Source organism: Polyodon spathula, chromosome 19 (genome assembly GCF_017654505.1).
Source record: "Polyodon spathula isolate WHYD16114869_AA chromosome 19, ASM1765450v1, whole genome shotgun sequence".
In the NCBI taxonomy this organism is placed as follows: Eukaryota; Metazoa; Chordata; class Actinopteri; order Acipenseriformes; family Polyodontidae; genus Polyodon; species Polyodon spathula.
This window is the reverse complement of record NC_054552.1, coordinates 21,200,259-21,222,092: the sequence shown is the minus strand read 5'-3', so window position 1 is coordinate 21,222,092 and position 21,834 is coordinate 21,200,259. Positions and strand designations below refer to the sequence as shown.

The window sequence follows — 21,834 nt, the reverse complement described above, 5'->3', positions numbered from 1 at the left end:
TACTTTCTTGCTGTCTTGCTTTAGAAAATAATTTCCCAACATTGGAAGGCATTGTATTTGTAGCTCAATCAATACAGTATTTGTAATTCTAGCACAACACTCTTAACTTGCTCTGTTACTTTGAAGACTCCTGGGCTGCATTCAATAGGCAGAGCACTCTGCCATGACGCTGTGTAACATAGGTTAGCTCTTATTGAACAGTGCATTACGAAGAGGGAACTTTTATAATGTTGTGGAAGGGTGGTGGGTTGACACAGAAGACAGACAGGTGGATTTGGCAACACCGCACAGGTGCCTAGTTTTATTTTTGGGGTGCTGTTTTTAAGTTTATCCCGCAGATGGCACTGTGGGTCCGTAGTCTGATTCACCAACGATGGTAAACAGAACCACGGGCATACCAAGCGATGGTACACAATACCAGCGCCCTTGCAGGTGCTCAAAGAAATAATAATGAAAACAGAAGGCAAAAATAACAAGGGAAAAAAATAACACAATAACAAAACTACAAATAAAAGGTGCTGCACTCTGCAGCAATAGCCCGGTCGCCGCTGCCCGTGCAACCCGGATCTCCGTCCTACGCTGCCAGCTACCTAGCCTGCTCTGTTATATTTTTAAGGGGTCTGCCCAAGGGTTACCTGCTCTCACTGTCTCACTGTGACACTTTTGTGTCTTTTTTTCTACCGGCTGGTTCTCGGTCCGCGACCAGCGTTTCCGCACTCTCAGCGCGTCTATAAGGGCAGACCTGAGGAAACAGCAGAGCATTATTTTATAGGACCAACAATCTCCCAAGACTCGCCTCTCAGCCATTCAGAGAGGGGGAAAGTCCACACACCCACTTTCCCACTTCCCCGTGTCACTGCTATGACTCACAGGCGGTTGCTGGGCGACTGCCGCCCTCTTCCTGCAGCCCGTGAACACGCCAGCAGAGTCAGCACAGATCTCTCCCTTCATACAAATGTTCTTAGATGCATTTATGAAAGATTGTGCAGATCTGCTGTTTGATGCTTCTACTGCACTTGCATTGAGAACCAACACCATGGCTTTAGCTGCAGTGAATTCAAACACATGCAAGAGTCCTGTATGGATTGAAAACCATGTTGAGATCATTGTTCTTCAGTATTGTGATTGTTGCATATTGCATGTTTCATTTGCAGTTTACGCTTGCAATTAAGATGTTTCTATTATATGTAAGTACTGTTATACAGCAAAATAAAAAAAAAAATTAAAAAACTTTACAAAACTAGAACAATTTATTTTTTCAACAGTTATTAAACCCACTAACATTTTTATATAGCAAATAAAATAAAACATAAAAACTTTCCAAATAAATTGTTTCTTCAACGATTCTTTGAATTCATCTGTGAATGACTTTGCAACCTTCTGCATTTCTATGAGCTCTGCATCTGCCTTTTCTGTTCCTCTGCAAAGAATTGAAGTACTATTGTTTGCTTGTTTGTTTTGTCTCTCCAATATGATTTAAGTGTTTGCAAACCATTTCATTTTATCGTGAAAGTTAAGCTTTGCTTGTTTATTTTTTATGGTTTATTTTTTAATCAACACATTTTGCTGATTTAAAAAATACTCATGCTTCAGTTAGATGCATATAAATCACAGATTTATGTTAAAACCAAATCTGTTGTTGCAACTAATGTAGGCTTTCTGGTGCTATACTTTCAAAACATTTTAGCACCAATTTTCTAAATGATTTGCACCCAACGCTGTAGCTGCAGCACATCATGTCAGCACCTCGTACGTATGAGTCCAGTCCATGCTGCAGCACATGCATGAAAATAGATTAGCCAACAGATCATTCCAGTGACGGTTGCATCTGGTGAGCGAAGCTTTTCCAGGCTGAAATTCATCAAGACATATTTGTGCTCAACGATGACTCAAAAAAGCTTGTCAAATTCGGCAGAGTGAAGTTGCCAAGAATTTAGAATACTCAGATTTGATGCTGCTAAAGCTAGAAAAATGTCTTTGGAATTAACTTTCTTATGTAACTTAGAATGTAAAATAAAAAAAAAAGGATTTGATAATGGCCAGGGGTTAATTTGTAAAAATGTTTTTGTAAAAAGTGGCATTGCACAGTGTCAATTGTCAAAGAGGGATTTTTTTATTATTTATTTATTTATTTATTTATGCCTGGTTTTTCTTGCCGCCAACCTGTCAGAACCCACTTACAGTATTTTTCAATAGGCCTTCTGGGACATGGTCATTTTAGAAAAAGTTAATACGTGATACGTAGACTGGAATTCTGAGTGTGAATTATATAAAATGATAAAGTCTAAGAAACAAACTGAAACAAGTATTCATTACATTTTAATATCATTAATATTATTTACCATATCTTAACGTTAGTATATGTAGGTGTGTATGATTACATGATGCACCTATATAGTAACTTGAAGCTACGGTTGCTACTGTGGCATTAATTTGATGTTCTGAATTGATTAGGGCCCCACAAAGCCTAAGGCTGGTCCTGTGTGTACCAGTGTTGTATCATCTTTTAATGCTCAATGACAACTGGGTGAACGGTAAAGTATTTTATTCAGGAACCACTGCTTAAAACCTCTCATAAGTATAAGTACATGAGTACCAGAAATAAGTTTGTTTTAATCTTGGGACATGTAAAGTCTTATTTTTCTATGTTGTTTTTGTTTGCTTTTGTCATGTTTGAAAAGCACTTGCCCAGTTTAAGAAATGGAAGACAAATCTGTGATGGCAGAATGCATTTTTTATAGTTTGGTTGTTGGTGTGTTATGCAATTGTAAGTAACAGAAATACTACTGTAACAGGTAGTGCTGTTACAGATTTTACTGTCCTCTGTCAGTTAGAAGCTCTATAACCATGAATGCAGAAGAGCCCAGTTCTTTTGCATACTGGATAAGGCTCTCATCTGTGGTGTATGTGGTCGGTGGTTCACACCCAGCCTCCGCCCTGTTTCACTACAATGTGATCAATTGACACTCTTGTTGCAAAATACACTGCCTGGTAACATGGCTCACTTCTGTACGCTGGCTACTTCTTTTACAGTTTGTTGTAATTGCTGCTACTTGCTCTTAGACCTCAGTGAAATTGGGACTAGTTTCAATGAGCTATATCATGGTTAAACCTATTCAAAATGCAGCCCTCTGTATGAGGGACTAGAACCTTAGACGTCAATAGAGGACTACCACAGAAACACACCAGTAATACAATATACCTCAAAGAGTGAAAGAACAAAAAAAAATCAATACTTCAGATAATAACCCCACCAAAACAAGAACAGAGAAAACAAAACCCCAAAGAGGCTGCTGTTAGCTTGCACAACCCCAGCAGTTCTACGTGTTGACTGACAAAGAGTTAGAAACTCAGGCTGACAATAAAATGTGGCAGAACAAACCAATTAACAGGCAGGCAATGACTGAGATACCTGTAACTAAGAGAGACAGTCCTACTGCACCAAACAAGGGCATTCAACATCTCTCTGCCTTCTTTAAAACACTCATATTTTATCAATGTAAAACAAATTTTAAATTATGCAATTGCCTCATTTCTAATAACCTATGGTCCCAGCAACCAAATTCTGTTGGCTCTTAGACAAAAGCATGAACAGTAGGGCAGGGCAGCCCATTCCATACACCCACGAATTATTATTATTTATTTATTAGCAGATGCCTTTATCCTGGGCAACTTACAGTTGTTACAAAGTATCACATTACAAAATATCACATTATAGGTAATAGCAGTTATACAATACAATAAAATCAGGAGAAAGAGCAAATTAAAATGAGAGAATTAAAAATACAGTAATTATGTTAGCGAGCTATCATGACTAAGTTAAACTTAAAAAATGTGTTTATAAGAGTAAATTCCATTAAGAACAAGTAATAAGTACAATAAATGGATAAGAACGATTTCCAATAAGAGTAATTACCAAGAAATATGAATATCGTTACCTTTAAGAGAGGGCTCCGGGGGCAGGGGAGCGGAGGAGTGAGAGGGACTGTAGAGAGAAATAATAGTCTGGAGGTAGGAGGGGGCAGAAAGGCTCAGACAGCGATAGGCAAGTACAAGAATTTTGAATTGGATGCGAGCGGCGATAAGGAGTCAGTGGAGGGAGTGGAGAAGCAGAGTAGCGTGGGAGAAACGAGGAAGGGAAAAGACAAGGCAAGCAGCAGAGATTTGGATGAGCGGTAGTGGACTGATAGTAGAAGCAGGGAGGCCGGCCAGTAGTCAAGGCAGAACAGTACCAGGGTCTGAACTAGGAGCTGTGTGGAATAGTCGGTGAGGAAGGGGCAAATTCCAGAGTAGAGATGTGCTGAGGGTCAAGGGTGACACCGAGATTCTTGGTTGAGGAAGGAGAGGGGGTGGTGTGCGATACAGAGATCAGTGGGTGGGGGGTGGAGAGAAAAGGAGGTCTAATTTGGAGAGGTTGTTTAAGATGATGTGAGTGCATTCAAGAGGAGATGGCTGAGAGACTGGTAGAGATACAGGAGGAAATGTTGGAGTCGGGGGAAAGGAGATCATCAGATCATCATCAGATTTCCAATTTCTGTTTGAAAAAATGCATCCTCCTTCTCCACTGTCCTTTAGTCCTGATCTCTGTGCTGCGCTTGAAATAGCAACTGGGGTTTGTTGTTCCATTTAAGAATTTAAAAAACTTTAATCAAGTCTCCCCTTACATATTTAGGCTATTATGTTCAGTTTGTTCAGTCTACCCTAGTAACTCATACCCTTAAGCCTAGTGACTATCCTAATTGTTAATCTCAGAATTCTTAAAGTGATTGTAGCTAAGAAAATTATACCTGCTATGTGTGCTTCCATTTGTTATATAAGTCTCAAATTACTGTTTGTAATTACTGGTGAACCAAGTTCACTCCTCTTCTTTAGAGACACCTGTATCAGACTCTTCAAAATTGTCCATTTAGTTATTGCAAGAGTGTGGAAGAGTGAATGTTTGGTTAATCAAACAGTTTATTGGATTATAACACAGTGGTTCTCAATCCTGGTCCTGGGGGAACACTGTCCTGCTGGTTTTTGTTCCAACCAAGCACTCAATTACATAATTGAACTAATAATTCCATTGATTTGACTTTTAAATAGAGTAGCTTATAAAAAGTTTAAGAATTTAAGTTCATTCTACAATTGTATACCTAAAGTGAAATCGCCATCTGTTTAAAATAATAATTAAAAAGCTCAGATTAGGCAAATTGTTAGTTCAATTATGGGTTCAATTATGTAAATTAGTGCTTGGTTGGAACAAAAACCAGCAGGGCAGTGTTCCCCCAGGACCAGGATTGAGAACCACTGACCTAATGCAACCCAAAATTTTAGTCTTTATTCAAGTATTTGTTTAAAGCTATATACCGTATTACTTTGAATTACCGCTGCCCTTGAATAAGCGCCTCACTGAGAAAGAAAAATGTACATTTTTCCCCTACCCCAGATGAAATAAATGCAACACTTAATATAGAAACAGATAAAAAAAAAAAAAAAAATAAAAACATTACAAATAGAAACAAAAGTAATTGAATAAACTTGAATAAAATTTATTTTAAAATACCTGTATTTTACTGTAAAGTTTATGGAACCCAAACAAAAAAGGAATACTATAGGTACACAGTAATATTTAGGAATTAACAAGAAAATGCATACATTTTAGTTGTGATGCCGGAGCTGTATTATTATTATTTAAGTTTCTTAAATGCATTTCTGTTTTGGTTGTATGCATTGTATTTTGGCTAACAAGAGACTCTGGGGATAGCCACGGTATCAACTCCTCTTCCTCACGAAGCCCTGCCTGAATCATGAGACTGGGAGTGTTTAGTTGTCTTGCTGGTTGAAAAGAAAGAAACGCACCATATATAAAAGGGTTCAGTCCTGCGATTCTTAAAAACTGCTGTAAGAAAAGAAAGGGAAAATAAACAGACGGTGTTAAATTGACATTTCTCTCATTATTTCCCTCTCCATGCTACACTGGTATGTGTCCTCACCTAGTCAAACACTGACCTGATCTGCGAGCTCAACAACATTTAAAAAAGCGCTATAAAAAATTGCGCCTTTCGAAAATTATCGTACTTCTAATTGCCTGTGAATAAGCTGCAGCGTTAATTCAAAGTAATATGGTATACATACATTATAGTTCTATTTTGCAATTTCCTGAGCTTCAATAACTTTTACAAAAGAGCATGCATATTACATCTACTGCATTTTATAAACAAACATTTTTTAAATTTATAACTATGTGTTTTTTGTTTCTAAAGTCCAACCCATTACACAGTAAAAAAAAAAAAAAAAAAAGATTTATAACAATATTATTTTTATTATTGTATATAATATTGCATAAACATACAACATTTTTTCACACAGAGTGGATGGAAGCTTACAAAAAAGTACGATTTATTTATAGATAACATTTTTCAAAATGTGCTCACAACTGTGGCAATGGCAGATCACAATGCCAAAGATTAGCACCATGCAGTTGATCCGTTTCAGTCAGACTGCAGTATGTCACTGAAATACGAAAGCCATGTACGAACTAACAGTAACTAAGATGAGCACTGTAGCTGCAACATAGTCTTTTAGCAGCAGCTAAAGCTGCCAGCAAAAACCTACTGTTGTTTAAAGGTACATGGAATGGGGAGTCATCCTTTTAAGAAACAAACTTGAGCTAGCTAAATCAGTGACTGACAGCAGCCAGGCAGCCACAATTTTGCCTGTGTCAGCATATGCATGTCAAATTTAGATGCCAACCTTAGTATAAAATGGAATGTCCAATATTTATTGAAATATTTTCCAGATACATTACTGTTATGCGTCTTATACACACAAATCAGTCTCCTCATAAGAAGAACATAAAGGAGTCAAATGAAAGCAAAGCAATAAAAAAAAAAGCAGCACTATAATCCCCTCTGCTATCTGGCACATTTATACCCACCCACCTCATCACATGAACCAGGTGGGCAAAACAAGAAACATACCTGTTTAAACACATTTTTATATTTTAGATGAGTCAAACTGAAACCTACATCATAATAGCACATCCCTGCAAATCAACTTTCAAACAAAAAGTAAATATAACATACAGATATTAAAGTAAAATCACAATTCAAATTAAGTACTTAAGGAAGACATTTCAAACACATGCACACACTTTCAAATAATTCTGTTATTTGAGGAAATGAATCGATATTTTTCATAGAGTTAAAATGGAGTATTAATGAGCAACTGTACCAGTGCCAATAATAAACCAACAGGTATTACAAATAATTACATATACAGCCCTTACACATAAGTATGGGCCAGGCAGAAACGTATGTCAGGGACAGCCATCCTGCCACACACCCTTTACAGCGACTACTAGTCCCACAGTTGAGCAAATTCAAATCTGCTTAATAAAGGCAGACATGAGGGCTGCTATAAACCACTGAGCCACTCTCTCGCCTCAGTATGGATCAAAACCAGGGCTCCAGAGCAGGAGATTAGCCTTTGGTTCCAGCACCTCCCACATTCCCAAGGAGTTGAACACTAGAAGGGAACCGGCAGTCCCAGAGGAGTCACAGTACAGTACATTATCTCTTTGAAATGTTCTGCGTTTAGCCTTTAGACCTTTCAGCTGTGGAGATGCTGTTTGCTGTTTTCTTAGACAAAAACAAGATTTGGTGACTGAGTGCATCAAAATGTAGAAGAAAATGAGTGACAATGGAGTGAGGAAAAATGTCATTAGATTATTGAAAATTTATTTCATAACTGCACTTTTGAGATCTATATAATAAATGGATGTGCACAGCTGAGAAAATTAATGGAATTATTTAATAATCAATTATATATATATATATATATATATATATATATATATATATATATATATATATATATATATATATATATATATATATATATAATTTTAAAACATGTGCATATATTTAAAAAGGAACCAATTATCTATTCAGGGATACCAAGATATTTAGTGAGCGAGGGTGATAAAAAGCCCCACCCCTAGCTGGTCTAAAAATTGATAACATCTGTGATATGGTTTAATCATTAAAATTGTTTGCATGTATTTAAAGAGAAGATGATCAGATATTCAGAGATAACAAGAAATTTCCTAAGTAAGGGGTCTGAGCGGGATAGAAGGCAAAATAAGTGTCCCACCCCCAGTCTACCTCTTCAGGAGCTTGTGGGTTATTCGGCTGTTCTTATTAATAGAATAACTACTGTACCCTTTCCTCAGAATGAATAAGCTCTTTACAATTTACCATTTACATTCACTGATAATAGAATCCAGACTATTCAATTGTAATGCTAATCTGAGTTCAACATGTCTTCTGCTTTATAAAGCTCTTCATTCTAACATGCTACTGCAAATATCACAGCTTCCTTTTTTTGTATGGCTTAAAGTGGCTGTGTGTAGGTTAGGCAAGGTCAAGACATTCAAAGCTTGGTATCCAATTTGCACATGCCCTTGTTAGTGATTTATAGTCCAGGGCCTGTATTCATAAAGCAACTTATTTTAAGTTCACTTAAGTACCAAGTATCCCACTAAGATAAGTGTCTCGCTTAGTTTTGAATTCATAAACGTTCTTAAGTGCCCTGCTTAACTTAGTGCAGTACTAAGAAGGCCACTTTGTCTGTTGCGAGGAACTGCGACACAAACTGTAACGTATTCTGATCCGTGTTTTTTTTTTTTTTTTTTTTTAACCCGTTGAATGCAGTGGAACCCGAGAAGAAAAGGAAAAAACCCAATTTCTATGAATACGATAAAATTAAATTAATTGAAGAATATAAAAAAAGAAATGAAATACAGTGTCCTAAACTTTCTAATAACGTAAGTCCCGCATGAAGCATGATGCGTGGATGGACATCTGTAAGATTTTTAACAGCCAAAACCCAGCTGTGCACAGAACAGTATTTGAATGTCAGAATAGCAGAATATGTGCAGCACCATGGAGGAGAACTGCAAATACAAGAACGAATCAACAAAAACTGGTAAATAATAGTACACAAAAAATTTAATAGTAAAACGATCACACGCAATACAGTAATTTAATTAAACTATTGGCCTATATGAAAGAAGTTAACCTCTGCTATTTTTTTTACTTTCACAAATATCAAGTAAACAGAAACATTAACCCGTTGAAAGCACAGTAAATCACAGTAAAATGTTTTTTTGTCTCTTTCCGGGATCACCTCTCCCCGCCCTAATAGTTTCCACCAATCAGACCACATTGACATGCAATGAAAACAAATCGCACACTCGTATTGGATATTTGAACTGCAATCATTTGGCTATGCCTTACTTCATTTGTAGGAGGCGTTCCTCCGCCAATTGAGCCGTCTCAAGTCCCGCAGAAATTATGCAATCTCTTTGGCGAGGACTCCCCTCCAGTATGCTGTATTATCGGGGGAACTGACAGTTTGGAAGATCAAGCCAGTACATGAAGTAGAAAGTATCTCCCCAGAACTAATCGTGTCAGCATATTATGTTAATTAAGCCTCATATACCCTATGAAGTTTAATCAAACAGACCATCTGAATGAATTTAACCTTGACGAACTGTAAGCATTGTAGTGACAGCATTTTCAATTATTATATTATTATTATTATATAAATGATTAACTTATTTCAAAAGTCATATAGTGTTTCATATTTTCAATTAATTTTTGGGAAGGGTAATCTGTGTTATACCGGGTATAACATGCCAAGAACTGACAAAGACGATTAACATACAGAATAATATTTATATGATTAATAAACAATAACAAAAAAAGACAATGTTCAAATGTTTATATAAATACAAGGATTAGATTATTGGAAGTGCAGCTGAATGATTTGATTTCGTGTTAACTCTCCACCATTAGTGTGGTTTTCAGTAGGATCATCATCTGGCTGTGGAGGATAGTCTTGTACTTCTTCAAAGTCTGGGAGTCCTCTGTGTTTGGCGATGTTAAGTAAAACTGCACATGCAGCTATAATCTGGCATGCTTTCAAAGAGTGCACCCGTAATTCTGCGTGCAGGCAATGGAAACGCCTTTTCCATTGTCCTAATGCTCTTTCAACCACATTGCATGTTTTTTTTTTTTTTTTATGAGCAGTGTTGTACTTCTGCTGAGCATCACTGAGGAATCAGGAAAGGTGTCATGAACCAGGGTTTGAGCGGATACCCACTGTCTCCAAGTAAACAGCCTGTGTATTGTCCTGCTTCAAACATCCCAAGTAGGGCGCTTTCCTATAAGATACGTGCATCAAGAGTACTCCCTGGCCACCTAGCTACAACATTTAAGATTTTACCCTTAGTGACTACGACAACTTGAGTGTTGATCGAATGGCAATGTTTTTGGTTTACATACTGTTCTTTGTGGTCACATGGATCCTGATGTGAGTTCCATCAACAGCACTGATTACACCTGGGAATGAAGAGATGCTAGAAAAATCTTCTTGTACAGCAGCAACGTATTTCATAGTTGGAAACTTTATAATATCCAGCAGTCTTCGCACAAGAGAAGATGATGACACTTGAGTTCTTATTCTCGACACCGACCGCTGTGAAATATTAACTGTGTCACCTGTACCTTTTTGAAACGCTCCATAGGAATAAAACCTCAGTGCTACCATCACTTTCAGAGCAGGTTGAGTAGCGTGATTTCTATCTGATCACTTAAATTCAAGATAGTCTGTCTGTCGAGTCGACATCTTTGATATATTTCATTGTCGTTGTAAAAATCAATTGGATTTAACCGATCACGAAAAACTCTCTCTCTCCGTATAGCCCTCCTTTCCATGTCCATAATCATTTGCATACCTGTCATTAAAGCCATGGTGATTATCTGTAGGCTACTGTTACTTAAGTTAAGATACAGCTGGCGGTGTCTTAACTTTAAATGTATTATTAAGAGTTCTGCTTAGGTTAAGATGGTTAATGAATTCCATATTTTTAAGTACCCCACTTAAGTGCCCCAGATAAGTACCCCATTTAAAATATTGAGTTGTTTTATGAATACGGGCCCAGAAGTTCATAATGCATTTTTTTGTTCAGTAGAGATGTTGGTACATTGTATAGTATAGGGTTATAGGCAGTGAACATCTCTTTATGGGTTATAGCAACATGCGTTTAGAATTGGTCTGTGTATTTTTTAATGTTTTCATTTTTATTTTGTATTCTTTCTTTTACCTGAACATAATTAAGATTCACTGGGAAGTTTAGTTTCCTTATAAATCATGTAATCTATGCATATTTAAGGCCATTTCAAACTGTGTAGAGTGTCTGTGGATGTGGGTAATATCGGCACTAGTAGAAGTGAAGTGTATGTTGCTATAATCCAGGCACAGATGCCCACAGTCCTATAATTCTGTAACTGCTTTATTATTACTATACAAGTTTTTAAAATTCCAGCTATATTTTTTAATCATCACCAACCTTTATTTAGCACATTGTCATTTTCATGGAACGAGGGAAATTGTTGAGGAAGAGAATACTGTTAACTGGCTGAGGTTGGACGATTGAGATGTCAACATTGTCGATTGAATTTGCAGAAGAGTGGAATTTCAGATGTGTGCATCAGATGTGATTTGTTAAAGCAGGTGGCGTCAACCATACTGATATGGAGAATACAGCATGTTAAAAAACTCAAAATGGTAAAGTAGATGGCATGAATAGTTTTTCTCTGTTATTTACCGTGGAATACAGCAGGCAAAATATGCACTCTGATTTGCTGAAAGACACATAGCAATCTGTACTACATGGTTATAGGAAGGAGAAAAGAACTGTGCAGAAATATCACACAAATTGTAAAGGTGAAAGACCAAAGTGTTATTTGTTCTTAATATGAAATAGCAATAAGTGCAGCTGTCATAATGTGATATAAAATATTAAATTTCTCAGTGAATCCTAATTCTTTTCTGAAGAAAATAGTTATACAGAGTCAGAGTGATATTTGTGAAAAAATGTTGGGATAATTATGTAAAATAAGAGATGGAAACATTTCCCCTGCTAAGCTATAGTTTATGGATATTATGTGAAAGAATGCTCACATCAGTTAGAAAATTGCTCACCTTTACAGAACACTCAGGAGAACGGTTACAACAACATTGCTTGCTAGCATAAATCTATTAGTCATCATCCCCTTTTTAGTGTTCGACCTTTTGAAAAGGCTCAAATTTTACCCTCAGAAAGCTCAATAAGGAATTGATTCTATCACCACTACTGATTACTTCTACTGTATACCAATACCACTTCTCAGCTCTATATCACAAATTGTTTCTTCCTCAATACATTGCTCAGGCAAATAGAGTTGAATTTAAGATGTATTATTTAAATAAAAACATATTGATTGACCCACCAAATAAATTACTTATTTTTTTACATTTTGTAAGGAATTAAAAAAAAAGTTGAAAAAAGCTAGAGAAAATATTTTAGACAGCTTGCTTATGTAAAATCTAGAACCTTTATTCAACCTACCTCACAGGTTGTGGTCCTAACTTTCCCTATTATTTTCCGGTTTACCTAGTTTGCCAGTTGCTGTGAAAAAACATGCACTGCCCACATGGCAACACTATAAGGTACTTCTCCCTGACACGCTAATGTATTTATTGTGTTTAAATTATTCTCTCAAAGTGCCTGGGAATTGCAGTCAGTAAAGTCATGAAACCACAAGTTACAAAACGTCATGAATGATATATGCAGTCATTAGAACTCTGCCACACACAGATTATTGAAACGACTATGGCTGTTTCAATAAAACAAAGAGAAAGAATCATCCTTCACAGCACTCTTTTTCAGATAGATAGCAATTAGATGAAAAATCTGCCATCTATTCCTTTTTTGGTAAAGGAATACAGTATCCGTAGACAGAATTACAATTTTATAAAGGGGATAGTTTCTAGCCACCTATTCTACTTTGGGGTGTTTAACCATGCAATAGCCATAGATGGAATTATGTTTTTTACTTAATTGAAGTAAAAAATAAATAAAAAACATGTAGCAGAGTTGAATATTGTCTCAGCACATTTTCAAAAGAGACAAAGGTCTTTAGAGTGTGGAGAATGTAATTGTGTTAGTATTCACTCAGTGTTAGATCAGGGATGTGGAGACTTAGTTTGGCCAGCTCACCAAGAATTTGGACTGGACCGTGAATTTTCTGCTGTCCGTAGCAACTAGCTTGTGCCCAGATAAATTTCAGGTTTTTACTCACAAAGCTGAAATACCTGATTCTCTGCTGCTCAGCAACAGGGCTTGTAATATAAATCTTCCATGATGGTATCTATGTCTCTCTGTCTCTCACATAACTGAGTAATTAAAAAACACATGAATAACGCTGATTTTTATTTCTGTAAGCACAGGACCAGCTATGTTCTCCATGGCAGAGATCCTTAAATCTCAGCTAAAAGTTATTGCATTTTCTATTTCCCATAAGCCAAGTTTCAAGTGAATGGCTGCTTTAGCTGTAATCTGGCATCGTTTTTTCTTTTTTGTTTTCTTTCGATGAATGCCACATTCAACTATCAACTGACAAACATCTTTTTTAGAAATTACACTTTTTCAAGCCAGCCATAAGCCTAAGAAAAACAGACCTTATTGACAATCACCCTTTGAAAATAAAAATTAGGTCTCTTAAAAGAAAAGACATGACTGCAGTTTTTTATCAGTCTCGAAGGACTGCCATTCAGAACTACAGTACCTCTTTGATGTACTAATGTAAGACAAGACTTCTTCACATTCTACCTGACAGTGCTTGGTGCACGCCACTCCACCATTCAAAACAGTTTTACCTTTTTTACTGCCAGTTTTAATCAATTCCAAACACTATTTATAAATCTGTGTATCTTGTTGTCAATGTTGGTAGCCAAAACAATGGCTCTTCTGAGTGTGATACTCATGAAACATGGAGAACAATGATACTGGTTATATTCTGGCTTTCCACTTCTATCTCTGTGAGTGTTCCTCCCTACTAAACCATTCATCTTCGCTATCCTGTGCCTCTCTCAACTATGCCAAACTGTGTGGTGGTTTTGAAGTGGACTGTGATGTGATGTTGAGACCGTGCACCAAATTCAAGAAAGGACTAGGTCTATAAGATGGGAATTTTCCTCCAAGTGATGGCCAAAAAAGAAAAATATATTATAGAAGTTGTTTAATCTTTAATGGATCTACCATAGGGTATATTTGCCACATTCTTCATTTGTCAGTGAGTATTGTATTCTATGCATGTCAGCAATTTTGCATATTAAAGCGTCATCATTAAACAACTTCAGTATGCTGTTTAGCATTATGAAATGGGTGAAATATTGAAAGATTTTATTGTTTAAAAATGGCCGTGTAACATGGGTGGTTAAACACAGTCATAATGTCTTTACATAGAACTCTGGTTAAACAGGCAACCGTTCTCCAGGTTTGGTTCACTCACTGGTTAAACACACTGTCATGATTCTTTCCACTGGTAACACAGCATGAAACAGCATAGAGAAAAGGACTGGCTTTCCATACCATTTTTAAAGGCAGGACTAACATAACTAACACAAACAAACATGGTGAGATGATATTTCACTTGTTATTACTATTATTATTATTATCTCCGTCTCCAATCCCGTTCTCTACTCACCGAACACACAACCCAGAGTGAGTGAAAACATGCTGCTTTTATGCAGCTGTACCGCGACTCGATTGCTAATGAATCATTCAATTGGAGTCGCAGTACAACTGCACGTGAATTACTAAGATGCAATTCCCCATGCATGTGAAGTGCTGTGCAATCCTCGTGCCTAAATACAAATATACATAACATACACAGACCCGTTTATATCCCGTGTACCAATGACTACACACCAACATTAACACACAACATACAACACAAAATACACACAGGGGCAGGCATTCTGCCACATGTGTGTATGCCCTTCCTAAGTAGTGGCTGGGAACACACATTTTCAAAATTCACAAATTGTGTTGGTTCAAGTTTAGACCATATTGATAGTAAATTGTACATGTGCTATACTTTTCTGTATAAGAACCATTCATATTTCACTGTTTTCAATTTTCACTTTTTTTGTATTTGTAACACAGACAGTGAAATATTGAGATAGTGCTGCAAAAATGCTGGGATAGGATGGATCAGAATCTATTTGTCTCACTAAATAGATTTAGTTTAGATCCATCCTTTCCTATCTCAGAATGAGCTGTAAAGTGTTAGATATCCAGCAGATGGCACTGATGTATATTCTTAATAGATTGCACTGGGTGGACTACAGTGATTTCAAGTCACTTTGTCATTGCCTCAAAGCACATTTTTAAATAATGGTAGACACCACCTAGTTGTAGGGAGAATCAAATACAAGTCTTAAATAATGTGGCTTTAGAATTCTGGGTCTCCCCTTGTTGACCAACAAACATTGTTAAACTCCTAAGTGCTGAGAAAAGAGTACTTCTGCGTACTACATCTTTTGAGTCACAGTGTAGTTTTACACATGCATTTACTTTATGCCTTTTCTTTTTTTCACTTCTCTCTCCCAGAGGCTTCTTTAACAGAAAAACATGCAGCGACAGAGTGCTGATGGACCTTGCGCTTAGCAACTGCTCGCCAGCTATTCACAAAGTGTGATGCCTATTACGAAGCTCCCCTTGAAGCTCAGCTCAGTCAGGAATTAACAGCAGTGGAGTCTGGTCGGGATCAACTAAGCCTGGAGCGCAAGCAGGGCCTACGGCAGGTAAGAACAGAAAGCCTCCCCGATTGGCTTCCTACCCACTTTTGCTTTGTCACTGTGGTTTAATGATGGCCTTCTGGCTGTGGAGTGTAATGGAACAGATGGTTATCATGCTGATGAAAAGTGAAGAAATATGGTGCTTGACTTAACCCAGGTGAATAAATGCCATAGGGGTTGGCCTAATGATATGTATTAGTTTAAATGTGACATGTGTCTTCGACACTTCATTCATCTATCTAGGGCTGGCTCCTTTATGAGTAAGCATCTTGTTTTCTCAAGCTGTTACTGTGGTAACAACAGCGAGTTATATATTACGTTTTTTCAGAGCTACCATATACTGGTCAGACAGGACAATTGCTTGGAGACTGAAGATAGGAGCTCTATGAAAATATCTATCATTTGAGACTCATATTAGGAAAGTTACTAAAGCACTGTTTTACCATTTGAGAAATATAGCCAAACAGACCAATTATTTCTGTATCTGATGCCAAAAGACCAATGCATGCCTTTATTTCATCAAGAATTAATTATTCTAATACACTATTTTCTGATGTCCCAAAACGTGTAGTATCCCGCTTGCAGCTTGTTCAGAATACCGCCGCTAGAAATCTGACTAAAACCAGGAAAAGTGAACATATTACCCCTGTTCTGGCCTCTTTACACTGGCTCCCTGTGAAGTACAGATTTGATTTTGAGATTTTGCTGTTAACTTACAAGACCCTGAATGGAAGAGCACCTAGTTATGTGCAAGAGTTACTGACCCTGTATCTTCCAAACCGCACTCTGAGATCACAGGATGCAGGGCTGCTGGTTATTCCTAGGGTCAACAAAAGCAACATGGGAGGTAGGGCTTTTTCTTGTAGCGCTCCGAAATTATGGAATGCCTGCCTTAGTTTGTCAGTGGGTCTTAATGTAACTTTAAAATTGCTGCTTTTGTATTATTATGTGTGTACTCTTATTTAAATTGTCTGATTGTGGCAGTGTATGACATGCTATACAAATGTATTGTGGTTTGTTCTTTTTTCTGCTATGTACTGTAAAGTGCTTTCCGATACGTTTGCATAAATGCATTAAATAAATAAAATATACTCAGCACTTTGCAGCCCAATTATCCCCAAGCAAACATTCCCCTCAGACGCTTGCAAATAAGAACAGTTTCTATATGGGAGGGAGGGGGAAGAGTAGTTTATCTTTAGCCATGTTCTTAATTTCTAGCATTACTGCTGGCAAAACAATATTACTTTCTATACATATAGCTCACTAAGCAAGTTCTTTGTTGTATCCTGGTTGGTATTTTTCATAATGATATATATATATATATATATATATATATATATATATATATATATATATATATATATATATATATATATATATATATATATATATTTTTTTTTCTGTTCTGGCTTTCAAGACAGAAAAGTATTGTTTATCCCATTTATTAATAATAATAATTTGTGTTTGTTTCATGCCAAAGGTGTTTATAAACTTTCAAAATTAGCAACTGATCATTAAAGCAGAGCGCTTCCCAGGATTGTTGGCGTGCGGCCGTCACAAAAAGGTCCCCTTTATTATGTGTTCCATATCTAGCTTTTCATGGGTTAAAAAGTAAAGGAAGGGGCCCTTATTGAATGCTGATCAGAACGTTATGAATGAAAGGAGGCTAGCTGCTTCCTAGCAGCTAAATGATCCCAGATAAATTTGATACAAAATGAAGTTTAAAAATATTTAAACAAAAATAAATAATAATTGTTCTCCTTGGATCATGTCCGTAACCATGGAGAAGCATGCATCCTCTGAAAGAGGAAGTAAAACAGCTGGATTTAGAAGAATGTCCTGCTGGCTACAATGACAATACATTCTGTAAGTGCCAGAAACAGTATAAGCATCACATATGAGTGTTGTTAAATTGTCATGGTAGCATTTTAGATTACAGGGTAATAATAGCCATGTAATTAGATTGTTATAACTGGGTACCTATCAATGATTCCTGACGTAAATGCTGCCTTTAATTTTGGTTTCTAGTTGTGGTTTTTGATGCATAAAAATAACAGAAAAACTGGACCGTGTCATTCATTTAAGCATGAATAAGTACCTGCTGCTGTTGTGTAAATAACTGATTGTTTGGCCCAAACAGTGTTGGTTAATGATGTGTATACCTTGATTACAATATGTCAGTACATAGAATGTAAACTGGCACATCATATTACAGTTCTGTGTTACATTTAAAGAGACAGTTGAGTGTTTCGTGATCAGCCTTGGTAAAATCTATAATCACCTAATACAAACAGTGTATGAGTAATGTTTAGATGTATTAAAAAAACTGTAATGCTTAATGCCATCATTTTTAAGAAAACTTGATTTCTAATGACTTGATGTCTTTTGCTTTGTCATTGTGCCTTGCATTTAAACCCTATAAAATCTTGGCAGTGTAAGGTTCTGGTTTTCAAAGTGGTTCCCAGCCAGAAAAACATGTGAAGTAACTTTGTCAGCTGTTATCCCTACAGATTTAAATGTATTGTACCATTACATTTCAACCGTCAACAAAAACCCTGCTGCAATACAATGTAACCACCATGTCTCCCAAGCAAGCCGATGTGATTGACCCATGTGACTGAGCAGGAGTGATTTTGATTGGGCTGTTTAATTGTAGAGGCAGGATTGAGAATTAGAAAAACATATGAGATTGAATCTGTATTCTTGTGATGTGATTTCATGTCCCCCTTCAGCCACTCTACGACCAGGGTTCCCTGACCTCTACTTTAAGAACCCCTGGTGAAATAAAGTCATGGGAAGGTACATACGTGTCCATAACATGTTATTGTGGTAGTATTTCAATGGTGGAGACTTAAATCTAAACCAAAGTATCCACTGTTTTAAAAGGGCTTGTCATTCTTGGAGAAAGACAGTACAATAACTAAGAAATGTTATTAATGTACATACAATTGGGCTATGATATGGTAGGTAAAGCACAATTAATGTCCAACTTTCCCCATGTATTACTACTAAATTATACTAAAAATATAGTTTAGTAAACTTGATTTGTTATCTAAATAGTGACAGATCATTAAAGCAGGAAGCTTACAAGTTCTGTTGGGCTACAGCAGTCACAAAAAGACCCCCTTCCTGACTGAGAAGACCCAAACACATTGGCTTCCCATAAAGCATTGTATTCATTTCAAAATGCGGCTCCTCACTTATAAGGCTATTCATGGTTCTAATCCTGCCTATTTGCTCAAGTTACTTATTTCCTACAACCCCTCTCGTGCTTTAAGATCTGCCAATGATGATCTGGTAATTCCAAGAACTCGGTTAACACTTATGGAGTGAGGGCTTTTACTTCTGAAGCTCCTTTACTTTGGAACTCATTTCCAGGTTGCATCTTTATACTTTTAAATCTGAGCTTAAAACATATTTCTTTGATTTGCCTTTCACTGGCAAGCAGTTTTAAGCTCTTTTGGCCTGCTGTATATTTTTTGTAAAGCACCGTGGGGTGCTTGTATATGAAGGAAGCTGTAACAATGAAGCACGCTGTGATGTAACTAGTAGCAGCTCACATACACAGAGCCTGAACTGAAATGGTGCAGAAAACCTTAGAATAGATCACACTAAGCTGACAAATAATATATTGTTTTAGCAAGTTTACTTTAAAATAAGTTCTCCATACAATAATTTGAGGTCAATTACTTATAGTTAACTTCATCAAGTTTCACTAAAAAGTTATTTCACATGCAAGCTGTACAAACTAAACAATTAATAGTTAAATTATTTGTGAATGTGCTACAATTAATTAATTTAGTTTCATGAGAGGAAAGTGCAACTGGAACTATACAACGGTTCCTTGAAACTTAAACTCTTGCTCAACTGGTTGGAACTCAGTCTGTCGAGGTGTCCAGTGAAAAGCACTCCTCTCAACAACAAAGTCTTCAACCCCTGATGGGATCAACAAACCACGCCTGGCTGCTCTGATATCTTCACTGAATCTTTAGCCATGCAGGTAGCAGGGCACAGTATCTTTGGATACTATGGCTTAGTTACAGAAGACTCAGGCTTGTTTGTCTAATAAAGTCTCTAGTTTTACAGCAGTAGAAGTTCTCCTGTCAGGCATCGGTTTCTTTGCTTTGAGTAGCAGACTCGCATGAAGCTTTCTTCCTCTCTCTTGGATCTGTTCTCAGTCAGAGTTCCAGAGTTGCGGCTTTGCTTAGCAGAGTGACAGCACCTAGTTTAGCAATTGATGTGGAGCACAAAATGTGTAGTTTTACTTGGGTATTTATAGTCTTGTCTCTGCAAAGTAGCTCTCCGCATGAGGTCATTTGTGTATCTTACATGTTAAGAGTCCAGGTCCTTTGATGTTTAACGTCCTCTCCCACTCATTTCTAATAGACTTTCAGGTATTAATATCACTGCACCACATCCCTAACAGATTAACTATCAACCCCAGCACAGCACTAAAATATCAATGAGAATCTAATAGAAGTAATTATTCAGTTGCTAAGTGTGTTTCTTTCGCAAATGAAAATACTGATAACACTATGTAACACAATTTTTGTTCCTAGGTGGTAAGTGTTATTTCCTAATTGCTTATGCCTCAAAAGTATAGAAAATTGCTATTATTCCCCACAAACTTTGCTTTTGTGACCAGGACAGTGATATTTCAAAATGGGCAAATGTGTGTCTTTTCGTTCACATAAAGTCAGAAAAAAAACAACATATGAATCCAAATTAACATGTATTTATACTAAAGTAATACAAAGATGACTACAATAGATTTAGAAGTTAGTACTTTTTCGAGATTTACAATTATTCAAAAATATCACGGTCCTGGTCACAAAAGCAAAGTTTGTGGGGAATAATAGCCATGTTTCTATACTTTTGAGGCATAAGCAATTAGGAAATAACACTTACTACCCAGGAACAAAAAAAAAAAAAAAATTGTTACACAGTGTAATAATAACAAGAATCCCTTCCTTTGTGGATGCAGTGTTGAATCAAAATAGGACAGACACACATTTTTGTATTGCACAGAAACATAACGTGTCTTATATATATATATATATATATATATATATATATATATATATATATATATATATATATATATATATATTTTTTTTTTTTTTTACAGTTGTTCAGTAAAAGTAATGTTGTCCTGCCAATATGGGCCCACATTCTAATGGGTGACAGGATAGTTCTGTATTCACCCATCTAGAAGTCAACTGCAGTAAAACCTGTAAAAATTTCATAAAAAATAGTACACTGAAAGCATAGTACCGACAAATATGATGTGTGGACAAAGAGGCATGTTCATTCACATTTTTTACTTGATTTGGTGTGGGCAATTCACAAACCTGCTTGTCTATAGGTGAGAGGATTTCACAGTAGCCAAATGTCCCATATAATCTCCAACTCCACTTCACCACAGGAGTACCTGGAACCAATCATGTTACAGTCAAACAGGGACTGCACCATGTGTGGTTGTTGAGGTGAAAGTCCCGTCGGATATAGGAACCAACATAAAATTTTGGCTGTATATAATTTGCAGTGAGACTGTGTTCTTGATACTGGGCGGAACTCAGATGACCAGCAAGATGAAGACGGTCCCCTTGTTGGTTATGATTCAGTCCACACCATCAAGGCTAGGCCTGTCCACATGGCTCTACATCTCTGGAAGGTTTAGCGCAATTCAAGCATGGGCAAAATGGCACAAATTGCAACTACTCCTTTACTGTGGTGAACTTTGATAGGACTACAGCCAAAGCTTTCTTGGTTTATGCTGATGTGCTTTAAAGAGCTAAACTCGCCATTATACATAGCGGCCATCAACAGTCACCTGATTGAAATAACATTCAGTCACTTTTGACCTTGGCAGGATTGTAACCCACATTCTAGAGGTGGAAAGGCGTTTTGACCTGTTTCCAGTCCAGTGAGCAACACATTTATTTTTAATATGTATATTTTAGTGCTTTATAGGCCAACTGAAAAATGTAATAACCCATAGGAAGATTATTACAAGCTGCTTAAATTGGTCATCATTGCTGCAGTTAACCTGAACAAAGATACAGGTCATTAATTACCTAATTGGTCATTTACTGCTGGTCATGACTGATTTGGTGGTTATTAACCACTTTAACTCCAGATGTAAAAATGAAACCCCTT

The 21,834-nt window shown here is 36.7% G+C and overlaps 1 long non-coding RNA gene and 1 pseudogene across 1 annotated transcript in view; one reads left to right on the top strand and one right to left on the bottom strand.

Moving 5' to 3' along the window:
• Positions 1 to 9,789: 9,789 nt before the first annotated feature.
• On the bottom strand, positions 9,790 to 10,596 carry LOC121294521 (annotated as a pseudogene).
• A 4,886-nt stretch (positions 10,597 to 15,482) lies between these two features.
• The window catches only part of LOC121294506, a 191,144-nt gene continuing 184,792 nt past the window's right edge, over positions 15,483 to 21,834 (top strand). Inside the window, exon 1 of the long non-coding RNA XR_005946801.1 lies at positions 15,483 to 15,681. This is a non-coding gene — a long non-coding RNA (uncharacterized LOC121294506). The remainder of the gene's footprint in view (positions 15,682 to 21,834) is intronic.